This window comes from Bubalus kerabau, chromosome 1, assembly GCF_029407905.1.
Source record: "Bubalus kerabau isolate K-KA32 ecotype Philippines breed swamp buffalo chromosome 1, PCC_UOA_SB_1v2, whole genome shotgun sequence".
NCBI classification, from domain to species: Eukaryota; Metazoa; Chordata; class Mammalia; order Artiodactyla; family Bovidae; genus Bubalus; species Bubalus kerabau.
In genome coordinates this window covers 107,312,657-107,317,728 of record NC_073624.1, presented here as the reverse complement: position 1 = coordinate 107,317,728, position 5,072 = coordinate 107,312,657, and positions in this window count along the sequence as shown.

Genomic DNA, 5,072 nt, shown 5'->3' with positions numbered 1-5,072 from the left:
GTTCTCTAAGCACCAGTCAATAGAGAACACAGTCTCTTGAATAGATTCAATCTACAATCTTATTTCCAGCAGCTACCACTTTAGTCTGTTGATAGAAGCCTCATTTAGCCAATGGATTATCTATAATTGACTAACTTCTTTAATAGAGTTTTAACACATCTCACGTATAAAAGCATTTCAGTGAGGGTTCAGAGAATAATAGCTGTAATCAAATATAAAATGGTCATTCTCTGTAAAAATTATCACAATAAATCAATAATAATTTTTATACATTGGCTTATTTTTTCTAACATGCTCTTTTATCTAAAAATGTGTATTTTTTCAAATAACTGTTCTGCTATAATTTTGCCTAAAATCCCATTGTTTGACAGCAAAAATACTTTGCAAAAATAACTATCAAAGAGTAAATAATTTTCAATTATTTTAAATTTTATAATAATAATAAATAATAATAATCTACATAATTTTAAATTATCATATATTATAACATATTACAAACATATAATGATATACTTTTTAAAAAACAGACAGTTTAATTTCTCTAGTTACCTCTTCCTCTGAACCTCAGAATGTCAGGTTTCTTCTATCTGCTAATATTTTCTGACAGTGGTGACTCATCCCATAACAGAGAAATGAAAATATTAGATGCAATTTCCTAGGAAAATTTACTGTTTTTATCTGATTTTTTTTTTTGAATTTTCCTCATGCATGGTATGTTGATTAACATATACCTAGCTGGCACTCAGTAAATGTCTGATTGATTAAACTGAAGTAATTCATCAGCATTATTCTCATAATTGTTCAAGCTATCCTGAAATTATTTTCCCAGATCATTCAACAAATATCTGATATCGACTATGTGTCCACTACTCTGCTAAAGACTGAATTCTTCTTACTCAGTGTCTTCAAAACTTTTCATCTGCTGAATTACTAGTTTAGCCTCTAAATTTACTGTTTATAATTTTACAGTGCACTAAAAAAAGAAAAACAAAAACTGGATAACTAGATTTAATTCTCCCTGCATACTTAGTGTCTAATTTATGCATCTTCTTTTACTATTTGTTCTCTCAGAGCTTATCAGAGAATTTGCTTAATTATGACTCATGAATTGTCTATCATAATTTAGGCCAAATGTCTAAATAACTAGGTTTGCTTTTCTTTGGTAACCTGAAGATGGCTAAAGGAAAGAGAATATGTGCAGAAACATCACCGATGGATGAACGCCTGGTTCCTTTCTCCAATTCTGGACTGTAAGGTGTGCTAACTGCTTGAGTATAGGCAGGGTTCAGGTCCTGCAGCAGTGGACTGGGGAGGAATGGCTGTGCAGCAGCTGTGGAATAAGCTGGCTGGATGAAGGCTCTCCTGGGTCTCCTTTGGCGTGTGTATTAAGAGGTACTGATTTAGACCATGTGTCTCTTCAGTAAGGGAACTACTTGCTAGATGATCAAATTCAGAGTTGTTATCTTCGGTTTAATGTTACCCAAGGGGATGACAAAATCTTGCTAAATTTAGTTTTTCACTTCCCCATTAATTTACATTCTATTGGAAAGTGTTAAGAAGATCTGTTCTTTATTTAGTGATTTGTATTTATTGAGACTCTTTCAGAAGAGTATCCTGCCTACGGGGCTGGGCGGGGTGGGGGGGTGTACTCCAAGGAAAACAAATAGGGTATCATGCTGTTTCTCATTCTTGCAAATTATATTAGGTGATTTGGCCTCATGGATTGTTCATTTTGAGGTTTTTTTTTTTTTAAAGGACTGATATTTTTCCCATTCTTGAAGAGATATTTTTCCCTATCTTGATGAGATTCTCAGTTACCATGTTAAATGACTTAGTGTACTGGACTTTGCATAGGAAAACCCTAACTCTGACACTTGTTAAATATTTGACCTTAAGCCACTTGCTTAGCTCCTTCAAGGCTTGCCTATTTTCCTCATTGGTAAAATTGAGATTAAAATTCCATAATTCTTACTACTGTAAAAGTTAAATGAACATCACGTATTTTGTAAAATCAAAGACTTCACAGTCATTTAAAATATTGAATTCCATTTTACTTTTTTCCATTTACCACTTTACTTATTTCTTCCTTTCACCCGCTTTTTAAAGCTGATATATGTAACAGAACTGAAGCTAGATTATATTTGTTTTCCTTCAGAAAAGTATAGGTATAATACTATTCAAAGGACATTTCCTATGATTTTGAAAAAGAAAATCACCCTGAGAAGTTAGTTTTTTTGGATTTGTGGCTACACACTCTCTTATACCCACTCACAATATTTACTCTCTGGAGGTATGTGTGGCTAAATATAATGATAAAGAACCACAGATATATATTTTTTCTTGTTCTGAGAATATTCACTATGCTATAGAGTTTTGTCGGAGAAGGCAATGGCACCCCACTCCAGTACTCTTGCCTGGAAAATCCCATGGACGGAGGAGCCTGGTAGGCTGCAGTCCATGGGGTCGCTAAGAGTCGGACACGACTGAGCAACTTCACTTTCACTCTTCACTTTCATGCATTGGAGAAGGAAATGGCAACCCACTCCAGTGTTCTTGCCTGGAGAATCCCAGGGACGGGGGAGCCTGGTGGGCTGCAGTCTATGGGGTCGCACAGAGTAGGACACGACTGAAGCGACTTAGCAGCAGCATAGAGTTTTGTATAAAGCTGATTGTGTTGCTTTAACATTAAGGAAATAATAAAATACAAAAAGAGACTCAGAAATTTGGAGTTGCATTTAATATTAAGCAAATGGACATTTCAAAACTAACAAGAAGGGCACGTCTGACTTTTAGCTACTGTTTCATAACCTATTTTTTTCTAGCCTCACTTTCAAAGTGCTTATGTTTTATTTTGTCAACGCAAAGTATCAAAAATGTGAAATCAGGCTTAGAAAACTATGTATGTTCAGCTTCAGTTTCAGTGAACACATTTTTCCTCTCAGATGTAGTAAAACATTCCGTGGTTTAATTGCTCAGTGATGAGAACATTTCTTCCAAAATGCGCTCAGCATTTCTCAGGGGTGAGCACTGTCGCTGTGAAATACCTCAGAAAGTAGAGACTGCTGGTGCAACTCAGAGTTACCTTCTCTTCAAAGCAATGTTTCCTTTTGCCTAATTAATTGTCTGTTAGAGACCTCATGACATTTAATGCAGCAAAGTCATAATTAGTGGCTTGTCTATGTGAGTAAGATTGAATATTTCATGTCGTGTTTTTGTGGAAAAAGTGTATTTGAGGTTTCCTAGCAGGTTTTATTGTGCTATCTTTATTTATGCTATCTTCTCTTGGTGTCCTTTTTGTATTTCCAAATTCACCAAGGTGGCTCCACTTTCCTGCATTGGAGAAGGAAACGGCAACCCACTCCAGTGTTCTTGCCTGGAGAATCCCAGAGACGGCGGGGCCTGGTGGGCTGCCGTCCATGGGGTCGCACAGAGTCGGACACGACTGAAGCAACTTAGCAGCAGCAGCAGCAGCAAAGTGGCTCAGACGGTAAAGTGTCGGCCTGCAATGCGGGAGACCCAGGTTCGATCCCTGGGTCCGGAAGATACCCTGGCGAAGGAAATGGCAACCCACTCCAGTACTCTTGCCGGGAAAATTCCATGTACAGAGGAGCCTTGTAGGCTACAGTCTATGGGGTCGCAAAGAGTCGGACACGACTGATCGACTTCACTCACTCACTCAAAGTAACCAAGGGCTTCCCTGGTGTGGCTCAGATGGTAAAGAATCTGCCTGCAATATAGGAGTGAAAGTGACGTCGCTCAGTCGTGTTCGACTCTTTGCGACACCATCGACTGTAGCCTACCAGGCTCCTCTGTCCATGGGATTTTCCAAGCAATAGTACTGGAGTGGATTGCCATTTCCTTCTCCAGGGGACCTTCCCGACCCAGGGATTGAACCCCAGGTCTCCCGCATTGTAGACAGACGCTTTACCATCTGAGCCACCAGGGAAGTCCAATGTAGGAGACCTGTATTCAATTCCTGGGTCAGGAAGTTCTCCTGGAGAAGGGAATAGAAACCCACTCCAGTATTCTTGCCTGGAGAATTCCATGGACAGAGGAGACTGGTAGGCTACAGTCCATGGGAGTCACAAAGAGGAGGAACATGACTGAGCAAGTAAGCACACCCGCCCAGCACAATGTAACCAGAGTTGATGACGCTGGTGTATGTAGCACCAGCCTGTTTCCTTTAAATGAATGTTAGCATGTATATGCACGGGTGAGAAATAAATCATTCACTTAATGTATCTTATAGAAAACTAGATGGAAAGAACGCTCACCCTCAAGATTAGAGACCATTTTAATTATTTTGTGTCTCTTAGTGTCTAGTACAAAGTCTAACTTGGGGTAATTCTTGATACATGTTTGTAAAGTGGTTAATTGTTGTACTTAGAAGCTAGAGTTTTTGAGCCACATGGTGGCTTATCACCTCTGTAGGATCTTTACCTCTAGCTTTCCAAATCTCATGCATTATTGCTTTCCTCAGGTGATTATCTTCTGACCCTCACTACTCTTAGCACTCTCTAATAGTCCCTCTAATTTGACTTTAGAGAGTGTTTGTACCCTTTCATGAGATGGCCGTCTGCTTAATATACTACAGACCTGGACAAAGACTATATCATCTATTTTTAACACGTGACCAACCTAAACTTTCACATTTATTCCAAATTCCTTGGGAACCATGTAACGTGGGTTCTATTTATAGGTAATCAAATGCATGGCAAGATTTTTCTCTTTTCAGTGAAAGGAGGATGAGTACCTCGCATTTATATAGTATTTTCACATTCAACTCATGTGACTCATTTGCATTCATGAAAAATAAATAAGGTAGCACAAATTTCATGAGATTCTATGTTAAATTGTGCGTGCAAGTATTTATATGACAAGGGGTGTGATATCCTTTTTTATTAGATTTTCAAATTGTTTCCTGGCTCCCCCCCACTTTCCCCTGGCTCCTCCAATTTAGGACCATTGATATTGGAATTTTCTTAATAAAGAAGCAGAGCAAAAGGAACTTTTAGCAAAAAAATGTAACATGAGTAGAGCCCCTCATGTGAATGAGTATAGGATGTGTTAAA